Here is a 20,616-nt window from a genome sequence, read left to right as displayed (position 1 = left end):
CACGCCGCTCGCCCCGTTCGCAGACGCAGGAGGACCCGCAGGTCCTCCCACGTCCACAGACGCAGGAGAGTCGTCCGACGCAGACGCTAGGCAACGCCAATAAACATGTAGCACAGGCATGACATAATAGTACCCTCAATTTCTTAAGTTCAGTATAGTTGAAAAGTTATAATTTTTATTCTATTTTTAAATCATATTAGGTCCTCTGATAAAGCCAACCATTTCTCACAGAGATCAACAGCAGAATTTAAAAACAAACAAGCAAAAAACAAACAACCAACAGTTTACCAAAGTTACCCTTGCTTTAAACATGAAGTGGAAAAGTACCAATTAAATTAGTTGTTATTATGACAATTGCATTGATCTCAAAGTCAAATGTGATCCCCACTAACACAGAACGTTTAGGGAACGTTAGTTTATGGTTCTCTAAGGTTATTTTGAACCAAACCAAACTCGTATGGCTTTGTTATATTCAGGTACAACTCACTTTAGTAGACGTGTTTCCCCCCATCTTGCTATGCTAGTCAAGCAGTGAGTTGCTAAAAATCTTTTCTTTTTAGTAAACTCTTTGTGCACAAACAATGTTCTTAATGCTGAGTTTATGTGTTGAGCCCCAGGTGAGACTTGGAGCTAAGTCTCATGTTGTGTCGAGCCTTCTTAGTGTTTTAAAAATGTTGATTTTGATTCTATCACAGAAAGGCCCCTAGCACTCCTGTTCAAAAGGCGAGGCCAGAGTTGTGCTTTAAATGGATTGCATATATCTTTCCCTTTGTTTGTTGCTGGGCACAGCGTGTCTGCTGTCGCATTGTATGTTTTGTGTCATCATGTTAACATGCTTGCGTTCTTGTTACAAATTATTTTTTCAGTCCGTTTTTAAGTAGTTGTAGTGTAGTGTACAGTACATAAATAAATATTATTTTTGCAATTAGTACAAATTGTATGGTCTTTTATTTCAGATGAATTTGTTCCACAAACAAGAAAGCATTCCGTTACAAAGCGTGTGTCTGGAATTGTTTAAACGTAACAGCATAGGTTCATCTTTTGCAATGGAATGTGCAAGAAACCTACCATAAATGAACTGACCAATATTCATATCTACTTTTTTTTTGATGAGTCAACACCACACAAGAAACCAGCCGGTCGCCCAGAGCTGAAGAGAGAAGCTCAGCCTGCCACTTCAGCTTTGGACCCAGTTGACGGTACATTGGCTTTGAATTTTTCCAATTAAATACAATTGCATGACAAGGAACTTGAGAGAAACTTTAACTTTTTTGTTGTTGTTAACAGCAGAACATCATCACACAAAGGGAGGTGGCTCAACCATGCAGATGGAAATGAGAAGTAAGAATACTCACTTAAGTTGTTCACATAAGTATACAATGTATAACAACAAAACTAACAGCATTCCTTTATTCATAGCCATGAGGACACCCGTCACCCGCATGGATACATTTGAGGAAAAGATGGATGAGTTGCTCAATCTCTTAGGGAGCTCCCGTCACCTCCCTCTGCTCCATTCAATGACATGTTGCTGTCGACCTGCTCAACAGTCACAGAGCTGCAGGAGTTTGACAAGAGTCTCGGTCAACAGGAGAGGAGGAACTAATAATTAAGTGGCTGTAGTCCTGCCCTAAGACTAACACTATATAATTGCAATTATATTATAACTGAACGACTTCTCTTACAAAATGTGATTATACAAGCTCTCCACTTTGTTCTACTTGTATAATTTTTGTTTCTATGTTTTACAGCAACTTTGTTCAACTGGATGTACTGCCATCTGTCGCATGCTACGGCAAATGCCAACCAATGATGTTCTAAAACAGTAATGCCTGTGGGGCAGAAAGGCAAAGAAGGCCTTCCAGGACCGGACAATCTGCAGGGTTATAACAGACAAGTGTTATTTTATTGTTCACATCAGTAGTATGCTTAGCTTGGCTGATAAGGTTGTAATTTGACTAGTAGTCAACTAGTAACTTTGCTTCATTTTGACTTCTACTCTAGCGGCCTCCCAGAAGAAACTTTCCCGCGCTGGGCAAGCGCTGAAGTTTGCCTCACACAGACGGTAAATTGAAATTCTTCTATGTAATGTTCATAATAATAATAGAGTTACTATTGATTATAATCAAACTATCAATATTTTTTATCAGAAAAAACAGAGTTAGTTATGAAATTTTCTTGCTTTTGTCAACTTGTTCAGTCTTAGAATGACATATCCAACCTTTGTTTCTTTCTTTTTAGGCCAGCTGAGAAGGACTGAGCTTTCAATTCACTCCCAAAAGAGGCCTCTGCAGTTATTATGAAATTAAAAGGCTGCAGGTCAGATATGAAATAATGACGATCTCCGTGGGGGTCAAATGTCCCATCTGAATATTTATGCATAATTTAAACATGAGGAAAGGAGACGTATGACGATATGTAATGCATGCTTTAACAAGACACCAGTCATTGGTCACTGTTACACAGTGGGGTAGTCTACGTGTGATATATATTTCAATTTTCAGTTCAATTTTATTTATAGTATCAATTCATAACAAGAGTTATCTCGAGACACTGCTGTCTCTATGCTATGATTAACTCTAAATCCTGACTGAAAATCCTCAAATAAGCTGTTGCTATGCAGAAAGTCACACAGCTGTTTGGCGACTGCTTTCCCAAGAATCTTAGAGAGAAATGGAAGGTTGGATATAGGTCTATAGTTGGCTAAAACATCTGGATCAAGGTTGGGCTTTTTTAGAAGAGGTTTAATTACAGCTACCTTAAAGTACTGTGGTACATAGAATTTTTCAATTTTCATTTTCAAAATCTTCTCAACTTTCCGTGATATTTGCTTTAATTTGCGAGTTTCAGTGTTATACCATGGAGCTAACCGTCTTTGTTTTATTATCTTTTTTTTTAAAGGGGCAAAAGAGTTGAGTGTCTGAGAGGCTTTTCAATGGTAGCCTATTTACTAATCCACGCCCTGGTAGTTCTGTGTGCTATTGCGTAGTTGATAAACTAATGTGTTACCGTTAACATAACGGACACCTACCATATGAAGGCGACTATAGTCCAGTTTTACATATATGTTAAAATACGGTACTATTTCATTCCACATTGCACACTAAATTTGCGCTCTTGTGTCTATATTGCCAATAAAACGGATTCTGATTATTGTATATATGTTTTGTAATTTTTTATATTGTTATGAAAGTTTTAAATCCCATCAAGTTTGGCTTTTCATTAATTCCTACTAAGTTTAAAGTAATAATACAATTGGTATCATGGTTAAAGTTTTGTAAAGGTTAGAGGAATGTAAAAAAGAACGTTTGGGTAACATTCTCTAAACGTTGCAAGGTTAGGCTAACGTTCGGGTAACGTTCTCTAAAGGTTGCAACGTTAGGATAATGTTAGGGGAATGTTCGCTAAAGGTTGCAATGTCAGGTTAACGTTAGTGGAACGTTCGCTAAAGGTTGCAACTTTAATATAACGTTAGGGCAACGTTCTCTAAAGGTTGTAACGTTAAGATAATGTTAGGGGAATGTTCACTAAAGGTTGCATTGTCAGGTTAACGTTAGGGGAACGTTCGCTAAAGGTTGCAACGTTAAGATAATGTTAGGGGAATGTTCTGAGATTGTTTGATGTAACCAAAAACTTACGTTTCCAGAACGTCAAGAAAACTTTCCAATTAACAAACACACAGCCACAACACAACCAAACCTAACCTTCAGGGAATGTTCCCGCAACCGAAAACGAATGTTTTCAGACTGTTCTGGGAACCAAAAATTGTTAGCTGGGATTCAATATGTCCATTGTGTCCATCCAACGTATTTAGTCCCTGTTAAAGCCGATTATAACTTTCTAATGTCAGTTTAATGTAACGTTAGCTAGGCTTATGGTCAGTTTGGCTTCAACAAAAAGTAAAACATAAAGTTAAGTGACTGGTCAGTAACTACATTAAGCTAACGCTAGTTTGTTGGATTTTTTTTAAATTTTTATATAGGTAGCTAGTTTGCTAATCAACGTTAGTGATATATCAGTAAAAACATGATGTTAAAAGGACTGGTGACAATGGTCATTAGGGTGGTTTGAAGGCTAACATTAGCCAACTAAAACGGGCACCGTCTAATAATGATGTTTTATGACCGTTGGCACGCAGAACCCCGTTTTTAAAATCAATTGTTAACCAGATTTAATGCTGAGTGTACAGAAACGACAAACAGTGTTACTAAACTGTTTTACATAATATAATTTTGGTGATAAGCAGGGTAAAAGTAAAACCTTATAATAGATAGATAAATAGATAGATATTTATGATCCCATAAAAATGGGAAATTACAATGTTACAGCAGCACAATTACAATAGTCACACAACACAGAATATTATTATAAAAGAGATACTAGGAAAAAATATACAACCATACAGTATATATGAAATAATATAAATAATAATAGTAATAAAATATAAGAACAAATATTTAAATATATACAGGATGGGAAAACAAAATGTGCAACTGCTTAAGTAATATGCTTAATGTTTGCTAATATGTAAATGAACCAATTGTGCAGGTTGCCCTTGGTCCAGTGTGGTGGTGTCTAAAAGTGTCATCTAGCACCCAGTGATGACATGTTAAAGAGTTTTATTGCCTGTGGTAGGAATGATTTCCTGTAGCGGTCCGTGCAACATCAAAGCTGTCGGAGCCTCTTATGGCGGTTTTCCACTGCGTGGTATCTACTCGACTCGCCACGGCTCTACTCGCTTTTTTTGGTTTTCCATTACAAAAAAAAGTCCCTGGGACCTGCTACCAGGTACTTTTTTTAGTACTACCTCAATCGAGGTTCCAAGCGAGCCGAGGCGATACCAAAAGGTGACGTGGTTACCTGCAGACTGCTGGTTGGTCGGAGAGAATCGTCACTTATGACCGCGTTGTTAGCAAACAAGAGTGCGGAGTGTGTGTCCAGAACAGACGGGACATTTAAAACAAATCTAGCCCGACACCGACAGATTATCCACTCTCTGCACTATTCTCACTTTTCAACTGTTCGGGCTACTAGGGGCTTCATGTCGTTTCCAATATTGCACACTGTTACTTTAAAAAACAAGACAATATATATAACAAAGGTTTTTATTTAGCTTTTCAAAGTAGCGCATCAAACCTCCCAAACATCCCGGTCTTCTTCCTCTGCACCCTGTGACAGTGTCCCCCTGGCTCTGCTGTCCCAGATGCATCCCAGTCGTTGTCATAAGACTGTCCGTGACTCTCATACAGATTATACGAAGCCCAGTAGTCAGAACCAGAGGTTTCACCGGTCGGACATCGCCCACCAGACGTTCTGCGGCGGCGATTTTACAAAGCGTGAATGCTCTAAAACACAAACAGTCCGCATCAGTCATGTTGGTGTGTAATCATGGTTGTTCATGTACTTATAGCGTATAGTAAATACTGACTGCGACGCTGAACACATGCAAATGTTAGCTAACGTTACCAGGAAACTTAACTTACCCTGTTGTGTCGGCGAACAACCGTCATGTCGACGTCTGAACTCCGTCAGAATTCCCAAACTCCCGTTTTTTTAGCGGTGATTTTTGTTGCTTCCTTCAGCTTCTTTTGAAACAAAACATTTCTTCTGGCTGTGGCGAGTAGCCGACGTGCTGTTGTGAGTCGCGCTGAAAATTACGTCATCACGCGTTGCTATAGTGACCAGCCACGCTCAGGCTTTACGCAATCTGCAATGGAAAACGAACATAGAATGGGCCGAGGCGAGCCGAGCCGTGCCGAGCCAAGCCGAGGCGAGCCGTTACCAGCAGTGGAAAAACGCCATTAGAGAAGCTGTTCCTCTATTGGACCAGTTGGGGGTGGAGAGGGTGGTCTTGGTTGTCCATGATAACCCAGACCACAGCTTCAAACATGTCCAGTTTGCAGCCGATCACGGAGCCAGCCTTCCTGATCAGTTTGTTCAGTCTGTTTGTGTCGCTGGCTCCGATGCTGCGGCCCCAGCCGATGGCGGAGGAGAACGGAGCGCTGGCCACAACAGACTGGTTGAACATCTCCAACATTCTGCTGCACACATTGAAGGATCTCATCTTCCTCAGCAAATAGAGTCTGCTCATCCCCTTCTTGTAAACAGCAGTACTGTTGACCTTCCAGTTCAGTCTGTTGTCGATGTTGACACCCAGGTACCTGTACTCCTCCACCTTGTCCATGTCACTTCCTAGTATGCAAGGGGGCTGCGGAGCCGTTCCCTTCCTCCTGAAGTCAATCACCATCTCTCTGGTCTTATCCACGTTCAGCAGCAGATGAATCTTACCAGACCACTCCACAAATTCATCCACCAGTGCCCTGTACTCTCCCTCCTGTCCATCCCTTGTACACCCAACAACTGCAGAGTCATCAGATACCTTCTGTAGGTGAAATTGTACTGGAGGTCTGTGGTGTATAAGGTGAACAGAATAGGAGACAAGGCAGTACGTCTTCCACAGCAGCGGCACCCTCTGCAAGCTCAGGCTCGGGTGGAAGAGGTACTGGAAAACACCAGACAGCTGACTGGCACAGGTTTTCAGGACCCTGGGGCTGATGCCATCCGGGCCAGCAGCCTTGCGCTGGTGGAGCTTCTCCAGCTGTCTCTTCACCTGGCCAGGTGTGAATGTAAAGCAGGGGGTGGTGCTTGAAGTGTCAGTGGGGGAGGGGAAATGTGCTGTAGTGGTGGTGGGGGGAGTGGGCTGACTGCAGGAGGGCTGACTACAGGGGAGTGAGGAGGGAGGTGTGGGAACAAAGGAGGGGGGGAGGAGGCAATGAGGGGGTGTAGGGGGTTGGTGGAGTGGTGGAGGAGTCAGGGGATGGCTGTGAGCTAAACCTATTGAAGTAACAGTTTAGCTTGTTTGCTCTGTCCCAGCTGCTTGGTGTTTGTCCTCTTCTACCCCCACACCCGGTCATTTCTTTCATCCCTGTCCACACCTCCCTCATGTTGTTCTGCTGGAGACTGGCCTCCAGCTTCCTCCTGTAGATATTTTTACACTCCCTCAGTTAATCCCACAGTCTGTGCTGTACTTCCCTGAGCTCATGTCTGTCCCATGACCTGAAAGCTTTCTTCTTCTCATTAGGAAGGACTTTCAAGTCATTGGTGATCCACGGCTTATGGTTGGGAAAACAACGTACAGTCCGGGAGGGCATGGTGGTGTTTTCACAGAACTTGATATATTCTGTGATACAGTCAACCAAGTTGTTGATGTCCTCCCCATGTGGCTCACAGAGCGCGCCCCACTCTGAAGACTCCAAGCAGTCCTGCACTGCCTCCTCAGCCTCCTAAATCCACTTCCTCACAGTCCTTTTGTGGACAGGCTGCCGCAGGACACAAGGAACATACATAGGAGACAGCAAGACAAGATTGTGATCTGATTTGCCAAGGGGGGGAGGGCAGTGACACTGTATCACAAAGTATGAATTTTAGCCTGCTATTAAACGGCCCCCTGAACCTCTTCACCTTTTTAAAATGAGATTTAACGTTCAATTAGCTAAGCCTAACTTGGCTAACGTTACTGGCTACTGTTAACGTTATAGTTGGCTAGTCATATTAGCATTTAGATAGCTAGAGCGCGGGTATTTTAATTTTAAATGCATGTGAAAAAGGGCGGCTATTGCGTTGTTACTTTAAACCATGACATGAAGTAGCTTACTAGCTAACACATCTTATTATTTATCTAGCTATTTGTCAGATGAACACCAACTTCCACATGCAAAAACGTTGAAATATTTGTAGCTATTAAGTTAGCTACGTTAAATGAAATAGTGCTTACCATGGGGCTTGACAACAGCAATGAAGTAGTCTCCGTCCTAACCCATAGACCGTTAACATATATACAGTCTCCGTCCTAACCCATAGACCGTTAATATATATACAGTCTCCATCCTAACCCATAGACTATCAACCAAAATGTCCAAAAAAATAACGTGGATGGTTCCATACGTCGCTCTTTACAAGCAACGTTGATGAAGGCAGTGTTGCTGTTTTTGGTATTTGGTCTTCGAGACTGCAGGAAGCTCTACATCGCCATCACTAACAAGGACGTTATAGAGCGTCCTCTGGTGGACAGACTATACAACGCCACCACTAACAGGGATGCTGTAGAGCGTCCTCCAATACCAATAGATCAGGAAATGCCTAATATCGACCAATATATCGGTCGGGCTCTACATGTGTTTAGCTCGTTGACATTTTTTTGTTGTTTTTTCTAACAAAATAAAAAGTATAACTTTTTTAACTATACTAAGCTTAGAATGACTGAGGGTACTGTTATGTCATGCCTGTGCTACATGTTTATTGGCGTTGCCTAGCGTCTGCGTCGGACAACTCTCCTGCGTCTGTGGACATGGGGGGACCTGCGGGTCCTCCTGCGTCTACGGACGGGGCGAGCGGCGTGTCTGCGTCGGCGTGGCATTGTCAAAAAACAACTTGCTGGGAGTAACCTGATGGGTCCTATTTATAGACTCTCATGACAATGCTCTGTGATGTCACTGATGATGTCACATCATCATTTATGATCTCACAATGCCAACATTGATGTTGGCAGGGCTAGTTTCAGAAGGGGTCATGTTTAGCACGTTCACAACACAAGTCCATATGAACTCCCCCCCGTGGTACTCAAGAACACAAAGGTGGAAATCTTCTGAAAGCTCAGAGTGCATGAGTTATGACCATTGACTGTAAATATTAGGTTGATACATCTAAAATTATGACCAGAAACAATGCAATTGCAGGTATGCACAACAGATATTTTTGGGGCATTTTCAGCCCAAAAGAAAAAGTGTAGAAAAATAATATAATGTTAAAAATTCAACCCAGAATTTTTTGAAGTTTAAAAAAAAAATTGTTGAAAGTTCTACCCAGAAAAACAGTTCTACCCAGAAAAACACAAAGTTGCAGATCGAGGGGAAGACAACACAAGGGTTAAATCATCAGTTTCAGGATTAATCTAAATGTTATTTGCCTAAATAATAGCATAATGATTTCATGAATTATTACTAACAAAAACCGAGTGTATATCGTAATTTCCCACCTATAAATTCAAATTCAAATATTTCGGTGCGTGTGTCGTTTACGTTCAAAGTAACTTTGCAGGAGGAACTGAATTTAAATACTTAGTCATGGATCAATTCTCAATCCACTTTACTTGATTCATTGATGTCGCAATGATGAACAGCCGCTCTGCAAAAATAGTTTGAATCAAGTCTGAAAATAAATAAATTATTGTGTGTATTATCTGCAAAATGTCGGCTCTCCGGGAGCAGAAAAAAGCAGAGAAAAGCCGAGCCTTCAGCTCACATTTGTTCCTTTATCCAGCGAGGCTGTGAGAGGACTGGATGTGCCGTAGGGCTTCAACAAAGAGAGCATGTAATCCTGCACAATGAACAAAATAAAGATTTCAAAATTTTCATTTTTATATTTATCCTTTTATATACAGTAGATCTGTTTAGGAGTACAGTATATAAGGCATGTCTCCTTTTTCTTGTCTTGACTTGATTCTCTCTCTCTGCAAACAGAATATCTAATATATACTACTACTACTAATAATAATATCTAAAACTAAAAGTCCACCATGACAAGTGCCACTTTTTCAGATTTGTTGGTAACGTGTGTGTTTGTGTATGTGTGTGTGTGTGCGTGTGTGTGTTTTTATCTCCTCTCACTGCTGCTGACTCTGAACATTTATCTCCGCTGTTCATCTATTGCTAAATTATCTTCCTGCTGATCTCTGTTTCTTCTCTCAGTGTTACAAAGCAGGTCAGAGAGTGTGGTGTGTGTGTATGTGTGTGCGTCCGTGTGTGTTTGTATCTGTGTGTGTGTGCAAGCATCCATCTGTGTGCGTCTGTGTAGGTCTCTGTGTGTGTGTGTGTGTGTGTGTGATTGTGTATGTGCGTGTGTGCGCATCTGTGTATGTGTAGGTCTAGTGTGTGCGTCCGTGTGTGTGTGTATCTGTGTGTGTGTGCAAGCATCCATCTGTGTGCGTCTGTGTAGGTCTCTGTGTGTGTGTGTGTGTGTGTGTGTGTGTGCGTGCGCATGTGTGTGCATCTGTGTATGTGTGTGTGTGCCTGTGTAGGTCTATGTGTGTGTGTTTGTGTGTGTGTATTAGGTTTAACTACATTTGTGGGGACCAAAAACTGGGAATACAGTATACTTATGGGGTCCTGACAGCTTTGTGGGGACAAGATGCTGGACCCCACAACTTTAAAGGGCTGTTTGAGGAATAAGACTTGGTTTTAGGATTAGGGTTAGAGTTAGAGTTAGGTCATGGTTAGGGTGAGGGTGAGGGTTAAGGTTAGGCATTTAGGTTTGATGGTTAAGGTTAGGGTAAGGGGCTAGGGAATGCATTATGTCAATGACTGGTCCCCACAAAGATAGTGAGACACACTTGTGTGTGCGTGTGTGTGTACGTCTGTGTGTGTGTGTATGTGCGTGTGTGCATGTGTGTGTGTGTGTGTGTGCGCGCATGCATCTGTGTGCGTCTGTGTAGGTGTGTGTGTCTTGGTTGAGAGACATCCTTCTCCATACAGACACACAGATTTCATTATACTATAACTGTCATTATTACCTCTCTATATTAAAGGATTTTTAACAGCTGACGCTGCACAACAGCGACCGAAAGAAAAAAAAAGAAAAGAAAAAGATCCAGGAAATGATGATGAGTGTATGAGACACTTTGAGACGTTAATTATCCTTTTGGCTGTCCCGCTGGACACTTTAAAACCGAAGGACCTCGTCGGTTGTCCTCGGGTCAAATTTGACCCGTTAACAAAAACTTTCTGTATCAGAACTATGACAAAAGAACATTGAAAAAGTGGCAAATGTTGGTAAAAGCTACAAAACAATGTTATTTTAACCCTTGTATTGTCCTCCCGAGTCAAAAACGGATTAAAACTGACATTTTGTCCCTTTTTGAGACTTTTTTTTAGTTTTCACTAACATCACCTTACTAGTTTTACACTACTTTTTGGAATCCATGATCAAAAACCCTCATTTCTATAGAATTATACCTAACATTTGAGGTAAAAAAGCAGAAATTATGAATTATTTAGACTAATAGTTAAGATCAGAGGAATGAAAGTGATCAATTGTATTTGCACAGAGCATTGTATGGAATCCAATCCATTTTTTGTGGTAATTTGGTAAAAAAAATAAAAACATATTTCAGATAGCCTATAGACATTTTTTAAAGGGGTCAAATTTGACTCAAGGACAACAGGAGGGTTAAAGATGCTGAAAAAGGGAGCAATACAATCAGAAAAAGGGACAAAAAAAACATTCACCAAAATTGACAAAAACATAATTAAAAATAAAACCCAAAAAGAGACAAAAAAATTGAATAAAAAACACAAAAACGTAGAAAAAGTGTAAAAATTTGAAGGCCATGTTAAAATGCCATATAACTCAAAAATGTAACTGCCAAATGTGACCTGTTCTTTTCCTTCATGTGTGATGCTTGTTTGTTTGTGTTTACTAGGGATGAGCGAGTACAGCATTATCTGTATCTGTATCAGTTTACCACATGAATTATCTGTATCCGGATCTGTACTCGGACTGGGCGGGGCCTAACCCGGAAGTGGGCAGATTTAACCCGGAAGTGGGTCGGTTCTCTTGAAATGGGCGGGGCTTTAACCGGTATGTTATTTTAAGCATGCAATTGATATGAGTTGATCAGAAATTGTTATATTTATTGCTGATTAGAAAACTAGTTACATGACAGCATCAGCATTGAGCTTCAGAGCAGTGGTGTTGTCATGGTAACAAACAAACTATATAGGCCTACAGTATATAACAAGTTTTGCAACAATAAATACAACAATATGGTTGCTTTTTTATTTTCACAGGTGTGTGTGAGTGTGTGTGTCTGTGAGTGAGTAAGAGATACAGAGAGAGAGACAGAGAGAGAGGGGGGCGGGGATGTGTTTGTATGTGTATCTTAATTTGTAATATTATTTATTTATACCGCAACTGCCTTTTATTTTTTTTTTAAAACACAGCAAGAAAGTTTCAGACACTCAAAAAAACTGGTTAGAGCCAGCAGGCAGTTTAAAAAAAACAACAACAAAAAAACTCTGACGGCAGAGATGCAACGCGAGTCGCATTCTACCAACACCATGTCTGAACAATCCCCACGGTTACCAGAAGTCTCCTGGTTGCTAAGTTGCTAAGTACTAGTTTGAACCGAAGTATAAAACAAACCTGAAGCTGAAGAAACCCTAAATGTTAACGGGAAAGCCCGCGGACCTGAGAAGAGAGACGTTCACTTCTCCGTGTCCTGAGTGTGTGTGAGAACAGCCGGTGGGACACCACAACAGGAGGAATCTGTGTGTGTAGGGAGGGACGCTGGGACTAGCCTATCACAGAATAGTGTAGGGGAGGGGCGCTGGGACTAGCCTATCACAGAATAGTATAGGGGAGGGGCGCTGGGACTAGCCTATCACAGAATAGTGTAGGGGAGGGGCGCTGGGACTAGCCTATCACAGATTAGTGTATTGGAGAGGCGCTGGGACTAGCCTATCACAGAATGGTGTAATAGAGAGGCGCTGTGACTAGCCTATCACAGAATAGTATAGGGAAGGGACGCTGGGACTAGCCTATCACAGATTAGTGTATTGGAGAGGCGCTGGGACTAGCACTGTGACTAGCCTATCACAGAACGGAGACAGTCAGTGGTGACTTACTCAATCCGCGTACAGATATTGACTCATATTACTCGTATTATACTTGTACTCGGCAAAAGTGCCTTATCCGTACCGGATACTCGTTTCAGCCAGATGGTTACCCGAGGGTTAAATCCTCAGCAGGAAACTCAGCTGTTTCAGGATTGATGACGACGCCGATTAACAGCCTATCAAAACGTTATTTTCCTAATAAATAGCCCAATGAATTCAGAGAATGTATATTAGAGAAATAAAATAATGATTTACCCATTTCATCTCAACTAGAAATGCAGTGGTAGCAAATGTCTCACCATCACTATCCCTAAGACGCTACAAGTGGTATCCGCCCTGGAAGACGAAAGTTAGAAAAGAGTAGTTGCTATGGAGACCGTCTTGTCTTGTCTCATTGGTATGAACTGGCAACGCGTTGGAGTAGAGAAGTCAGCTGGTGGAGTCGCCAGAGGCTGGTTATAGGACGTAAGACACGTCTCCTGTTCACCAGCCAATAGAAAAGTCAGATGGTTGCGTCTCCAGAGGCTGGTTTTAGGACATAAGAGATGTCTCCTGTTCAACAGCCAATAGAGAAGTCAGCTGGTGGAGTCTCCAGAGGCTGGTTTTAGGACGTAAGAGACGTCTCTTGTTCTACAGCCAATGAAGAAGTCGGCTGGTGGAGTCTCCAGAGGCTGGTTTCAGGACTTAAGACACGTGTCCTGTTTCAGCCAATAGAGACGTCAGTTGGTGGATTCTCCAGAGGCTGGTTTTCGGACATAAGGGACGTCTCCTGTTTCTACAGCCAATAGAGAAGTCAGCTGGTGGAGTCTCCAGAGGCTGGTTTTAGGACCTAAGAGATGTCTCTTGTTCAAGTAGTAGACAGACAGGTAGAGAGAGAGAGAGAGAGAGAGAGACACACACACAGCTAAACACAGTCAGTAGTAGACAGACAGGTAGAGAGAGAGAGAGAGAGAGAGAGAGATTTTTGATTTTTAAGAAACATTTATTTACCAAATAAATAAGACGTTTTCCAAATCTTTACCAACATGTCATTGCTTCACAAATGCACAAAATAAATATTAATATCAAACACTAACACAGAAACACAGAGTGGAAGACGAGCTCCCCCCCCCCCCCCCCCCCCCGCGCCCCACTCTGAAGACTCCAAGCAGTCCTGCCTGCGCCTCCTCAGCCTCCTAAATCCACTTCCCACAGTCCGTTTGTGGACAGGCTGCCGCAGGACACAAGGACCATACATAGGAGACAGCAAGACAAGATTGTGATCTGATTTGCCAAGGGGGGAGGCAGGACACTGTATCACAAAGTATGAATTTTAGCCTGCTATATTAACGCCCCCTGAACCTCTTCACCTTTTTAAATGAGATTAACGTTCAATTAGCTAAGCCTAACTTGGCTAACGTTACTGGCTACTGTTAACGTTATAGTTGGCTAGTCATATTAGCATTTAGATAGCTAGAGCGCGGGTATTTTAATTTAAATGCATGTGAAAACGGCGGCTATTGCGTTGTTACTTTAACCATGACATGAAGTAGCTTACTAGCTAACACATCTTATTATTTATCTAGCTATTTGTCAGATGAACACCAACTTCCACATGCAAAAACGTTGAAATATTTGTAGCTATAAGTTAGCTACGTTAAAATGAAATAGTGCTTACCATGGGGCTTGACAACAGCAATGAAGTAGTCTCCGTCCTAACCCATAGACCGTTAACATATATACAGTCTCCGTCCTAACCCATAGACCGTAATATATATACAGTCTCCATCCTAACCCATAGACTATCAACCAAAATGTCCAAAAAAATAACGTGGATGGTTCCATACGTCGCTCTTACAAGCAACGTTGATGAAGGCAGTGTTGCTGTTTTGGTATTTGGTCTTCGAGACTGCAGGAAGCTCTACATCGCCATCACTAACAAGGACGTTATAGAGCGTCCTCTGGTGGACAGACTATACAACGCCACCACTAACAGGATGCTGTAGAGCGTCCTCCAATACCAATAGATCAGGAAATGCCTAATATCGACCAATATATCGGTCGGGCTCTACATGTGTTTAGCTCGTTGACATTTTTTTGTTGTTTTCTAACACAAATAAAAAGTATAACTTTTTTAACTATACTAAGCTTAGAATGACTGAGGGTACTGTTATGTCATGCCTGTGCTACATGTTTATTGGCGTTGCCTAGCGTCTGCGTCGGACAACTCTCCTGCGTCTGTGGACATGGGGGGACCTGCGGGTCCTCCTGCGTCTACGGACGGGGCGAGCGGCGTGTCTGCGTCGGCGTGGCATTGTCAAAAAACAACTTGCTGGGAGTAACCTGATGGGTCCTATTATAGACTCTCATGACAATGCTCTGTGATGTCACTGATGATGTCACATCATCATTTATGATCTCACAATGCCAACATTGATGTTGGCAGGGCTAGTTTCAGAAGGGGTCATGTTTAGCACGTTCACAACACAAGTCCATATGAACTCCCCCCGTGGTACTCAAGAACACAAAGGTGGAAATCTTCTGAAAGCTCAGAGTGCATGAGTTATGACCATTGACTGTAAATATTAGGTTGATACATCTAAAATTATGACCAGAAACAATGCAATTGCAGGTATGCACAACAGATATTTTTGGGGCATTTCAGCCCAAAAGAAAAAGTGTAGAAAAATAATATAATGTTAAAAATTCAACCCAGAATTTTTTGAAGTTTAAAAAAAAAATTGTTGAAAGTTCTACCCAGAAAAACAGTTCTACCCAGAAAAACACAAAGTTGCAGATCGAGGGAAGACAACACAAGGGTTAAATCATCAGTTTCAGGATTAATCTAAATGTTATTTGCCTAAATAATAGCATAATGATTTCATGAATTATTACTAACAAAAACCGAGTGTATATCGTAATTTCCCCACCTATAAATTCAAATTCAAATATTTCGGTGCGTGTGTCGTTTACGTTCAAAGTAACTTTGCAGGAGGAACTGAATTTAAATACTTAGTCATGGATCAATTCTCAATCCACTTTACTTGATTCATTGATGTCGCAATGATGAACAGCCGCTCTGCAAAAATAGTTTGAATCAAGTCTGAAAATAAATAAATTATTGTGTGTATTATCTGCAAAATGTCGGCTCTCCGGGAGCAGAAAAAAGCAGAGAAAAGCCGAGCCTTCAGCTCACATTTGTTCCTTTATCCAGCGAGGCTGTGAGAGGACTGGATGTGCCGTAGGGCTTCAACAAAGAGAGCATGTAATCCTGCACAATGAACAAATAAAGATTTCAAAATTTTCATTTTTATATTTATCCTTTATATACAGTAGATCTGTTTAGGAGTACAGTATATAAGGCATGTCTCCTTTTTCTTGTCTTGACTTGATTCTCTCTCTCTGCAAAACAGAATATCTAATATAATACTACTACTACTACTAATAATAATATCTAAAACTAAAAGTCCACCATGACAAGTGCCACTTTTTCAGATTGTTGGTAACGTGTGTGTTTGTGTATGTGTGTGTGTGTGCGTGTGTGTGTTTTATCTCCTCTCACTGCTGCTGACTCTGAACATTTATCTCCGCTGTTCATCTATTGCTAAATTATCTTCCTGCTGATCTGTTTCTTCTCTCAGTGTTACAAAGCAGGTCAGAGAGTGTGTGGTGTGTATGTGTGTGCGTCCGTGTGTGTTTGTATCTGTGTGTGTGTGCAAGCATCCATCTGTGTGCGTCTGTGTAGGTCTCTGTGTGTGTGTGTGTGTGTGTGTGATTGTGTATGTGCGTGTGTGCGCATCTGTGTATGTGTAGGTCTATGTGTGTGCGTCCGTGTGTGTGTGTATCTGTGTGTGTGTGCAAGCATCCATCTGTGTGCGTCTGTGTAGGTCTCTGTGTGTGTGTGTGTGTGTGTGTGTGTGTGCGTGCGCATGTGTGTGCATCTGTGTATGTGTGTGTGTGCCTGTGTAGGTCTATGTGTGTGTGTTTGTGTGTGTGTATTAGGTTTAACTACATTTGTGGGGACCAAAACTGGGATACAGTATACTTATGGGGTCCTGACAGCTTTGTGGGGACAAGATGCTGGACCCCACAACTTTAAAGGGCTGTTTGAGGAATAAGACTTGGTTTTAGGATTAGGGTTAGAGTTAGAGTTAGGTCATGGTTAGGGTGAGGGTGAGGGTTAAGGTTAGGCATTTAGGTTGATGGTTAAGGTTAGGGTAAGGGGCTAGGGAATGCATTATGTCAATGACTGGTCCCCACAAAGATAGTGAGACACACTTGTGTGTGCGGTGTGTGTACGTCTGTGTGTGTGTGTATGTGCGTGTGTGCATGTGTGTGTGGTGTGTGTGCGCGCATGCATCTGTGTGCGTCTGTGTAGGTGTGTGTGTGTCTTGTTGAGAGACATCCTTCTCCATACAGACACACAGATTTCATTATACTATAACTGTCATTATTACCTCTCTATATTAAAGGATTTTAACAGCTGACGCTGCACAACAGCGACCGAAAGAAAAAAAAAGAAAAGAAAAAGATCCAGGAAATGAGATGAGTGTATGAGACACTTTGAGACGTTAATTATCCTTTTGGCTGTCCGCTGGACACTTTAAAACCGAAGGACCTCGTCGGTTGTCCTCGGTCAAATTTGACCCGTTAACAAAACTTTCTGTATCAGAACTATGACAAAAGAACATTGAAAAGTGGCAAATGTTGGTAAAAGCTACAAAACAATGTTATTTTAACCCTTGTATTGTCCTCCCGAGTCAAAACGGATTAAAACTGACATTTTGTCCCTTTTTGAGACTTTTTTTTAGTTTTCACTAACATCACCTTACTAGTTTTACACTACTTTTGGAATCCATGATCAAAAACCTCATTTCTATAGAATTATACCTAACATTTGAGGTAAAAAGCAGAAATTATGAATTATTTAGACTATAATAGTTAAGATCAGAGGAATGAAGTGATCAATTGTATTGCACAGAGCATTGTATGGAATCCATCCATTTTTTGTGGTAATTTGGTTAAAAAAAATAAAAACATATTTCAGATAGCCTATAGACATTTTTTAAAGGGGTCAAATTTGACTCAAGGACAACAGGAGGGTTAAAGATGCTGAAAAAGGGAGCAATACAATCAGAAAAGGGACAAAAAAAACATTCACCAAAATTGACAAAAACATAAGTAAAAATAAAACCCAAAAGAGACAAAAAAATTGAATAAAAAACACAAAAACGTAGAAAAGTGTAAAAATTTGAAGGCCATGTTAAAATGCCATATAACTCAAAAATGTAACTGCCAAATGTGACCTGTTCTTTTTCCTTCATGTGTGATGCTTGTTTGTTTGTGTTTACTAGGGATGAGCGAGTACAGCATTATCTGTATCTGTATCAGTTTACCACATGAATATCTGTATCCGATCTGTACTCGGACTGGGCGGGGCCTAACCCGGAAGTGGGCAGATTTAACCCGAAGTGGGTCGGTTCTCTTGAAATGGGCGGGCTTTAACCGTGTATTATTTTAAGCATGCAATTGATATGAGTTGATCAGAAAATGTTATATTTATTGCTGATTAGAAAACTAGTTACATGACAGCATCAGCATTGAGCTTCAGAGCAGTGGTGTTGTCATGGTAACAAACAAACTATATAGGCCTACAGTATATAACAAGTTTTGCAACAATAAATACAACAATATGGTTGCTTTTTTATTTTCACAGGTGTGTGTGAGTGTGTGTGTCTGTGAGGAGTAAGAGATACAGAGAGAGAGACAGAGAGAGAGGGGGGGCGGGATGTGTTTGTATGTGTATCTTAATTTGTAATATTATTTATTTATACCGCAACTGCCTTTATTTTTTTTTAAAACACAGCAAGAAGTTTCAGACACTCAAAAAAAACGTTAGAGCCAGCAGGCAGTTTAAAAAACAACAAAAAAAAACTCTGACGGCAGAGATGCAAGCGAGTCGCATTCTACCAACACCATGTCTGAACAATCCCCACGGTTTACCAGAAGTCTCCTGGTTGCTAAGTTGCTAAGTACTAGTTTGAACCGAAGTATAAAAACAAACCTGAAGCTGAAGAAACCCTAATGTTAACGGGAAAGCCCCGCGGACCTGAGAAGAGAGACGTTCACTTCTCCGTGTCCTGAGTGTGTGTGAGAACAGCCGGTGGGACACCACAACAGGAGGAATCTGTGTGTGTAGGGAGGGACGCTGGGACTAGCCTATCACAGAATAGTGTAGGGAGGGGCGCTGGGACTAGCCTATCACAGAATAGTATAGGGGAGGGGCGCTGGGACTAGCCTATCACAGAATAGTGTAGGGGAGGGGCGCTGGGACTAGCCTATCACAGATTAGTGTATTGGAGAGGCGTGGGACTAGCCTATCACAGAATGGTGTAATAGAGAGGCGCTGTGACTAGCCTATCACAGAATAGTATAGGGAAGGGACGCTGGGACTAGCCTATCACAGATTAGTGTATTGGAGAGGCGCTGGGACTAGCACTGTGACTAGCCTATCACAGAACGGAGACAGTCAGTGGTGACTTACTCAATCCGCGTACAGATATTGACTCATATTACTCGTATTATACTTGTACTCGGCAAAAGTGCCTTATCCGTACCGGATACTCGTTTCAGCCAGATGGTTACCGAGGGTTAAATCCTCAGCAGGAAACTCAGCTGTTTCAGGATTGATGACGACGCCGATTAACAGCCTATCAAAACGTTATTTTCCTAATAAATAGCCCAATGAATTCAGAGAATGTATATTAGAGAAATAAATAATGATTTACCCATTTCATCTCAACTAGAAATGCAGTGGTAGCAAAGTCTCACCATCACTATCCCTAAGACGCTACAAGTGGTATCCGCCCTGGAAGACGAAAGTTAGAAAAGAGTATTGCTATGAGACCGTCTTGTCTTGTCTCATTGGTATGAACTGGCAACGCGTTGGAGTAGAGAAGTCAGCTGGTGGAGTCGCCAGAGGAGGTTATAGGACGTAAGACACGTCTCCTGTTCACCACCAATAGAAAAGTCAGATGGTTGCGTCTCCAGAGGCTGGTTTAGGACATAAGAGATGTCTCCTGTTCAAAGCCAATAGAGAGTCAGCTGGTGGAGTCTCCAGAGGCTGGTTTTAGGACGTAAGAGACGTCTCTTGTTCTACAGCCAATGAAGAGTCGGCTGGTGGAGTCTCCAGAGGCTGGTTTCAGGACTTAAGACACGTGTCCTGTTTCAGCCCATAGAGGACGTCAGTTGGTGGATTCTCCAGAGGCTGGTTTCGGACAATAGGGACGTCTCCTGTTCTACAGCCAATAGAGAAGTCAGCTGGTGGAGTCTCCAGAGGCTGGTTTTAGGACCTAAGAGATGTCTCTGTTCAAGTAGTAGACAGACAGTAGAGAGGAGAGAGAGAGAGAGAGAGACACACACACAGCTAAACACAGTCAGTAGTAGACAGACAGGTAGAGAGAGAGAGAGAGAGAGAGAGAGATTTTTGATTTTTAGAAACATTTTTTACCAAATAAATAAGACGTTTTCCAAATCTTTACCAACATGTCATTGCTTCACAAATGCACAAAATAAATATTAATATCAAACACTAACACAGAAAACACAGAGTGGAAGACGAGCTCCCCCCCCCCCCCCCCTCCCCCCGCACCGAACACACCGCCTTGGTGAAAACAACACGGTCCACAAAAACCCTGATGTCCCTCATCAGAGACATGAAGCGGAAGTCCACCCACACCCTGGCCTTCACCAGACAGACAAACATGTCCGTCAGCCCTCGGCCAGACACATTGTCCACCTGGTTCTTCCTGCTTTTTTAGATCCATAGTTTGGCCTGACCAACAATAAAATTCAACAGGTTGCACTTCTTTGGATTGAGTTTGTTGTAGCCAGCACACAAAAATAAGAGCAGACTCTGTAAAAACCTCCCCACAGTCCAGAAACACAGTCCTCAACATAGTAAAAA

General features: G+C 41.7%; 2 long non-coding RNA genes across 2 annotated transcripts; one reads left to right on the top strand and one right to left on the bottom strand.

Moving 5' to 3' along the window:
• Positions 1 to 8,117: 8,117 nt before the first annotated feature.
• Positions 8,118 to 12,123, bottom strand: LOC116676505 (uncharacterized). Its single transcript, XR_004328735.1, has 3 exons — positions 12,113 to 12,123; positions 8,292 to 8,429; positions 8,118 to 8,139 (listed from the first exon to the last, which is right to left on the bottom strand). It is a non-coding gene; the product is annotated as an uncharacterized LOC116676505 (long non-coding RNA).
• A 2,716-nt stretch (positions 12,124 to 14,839) lies between these two features.
• Positions 14,840 to 15,335, top strand: LOC116676504 (uncharacterized). The gene is made up of 3 exons (XR_004328734.1): positions 14,840 to 14,958; positions 15,109 to 15,113; positions 15,324 to 15,335. It is a non-coding gene; the product is annotated as an uncharacterized LOC116676504 (long non-coding RNA).
• Positions 15,336 to 20,616: the final 5,281 nt, after the last annotated feature.

Source organism: Etheostoma spectabile, unplaced genomic scaffold (assembly GCF_008692095.1).
Source record: "Etheostoma spectabile isolate EspeVRDwgs_2016 unplaced genomic scaffold, UIUC_Espe_1.0 scaffold00003241, whole genome shotgun sequence".
Lineage (NCBI taxonomy): Eukaryota > Metazoa > Chordata > Actinopteri > Perciformes > Percidae > Etheostoma > Etheostoma spectabile.
Note: the sequence above shows the minus strand (reverse complement) of the source record. Positions and strands in the feature narration are given on the sequence as shown.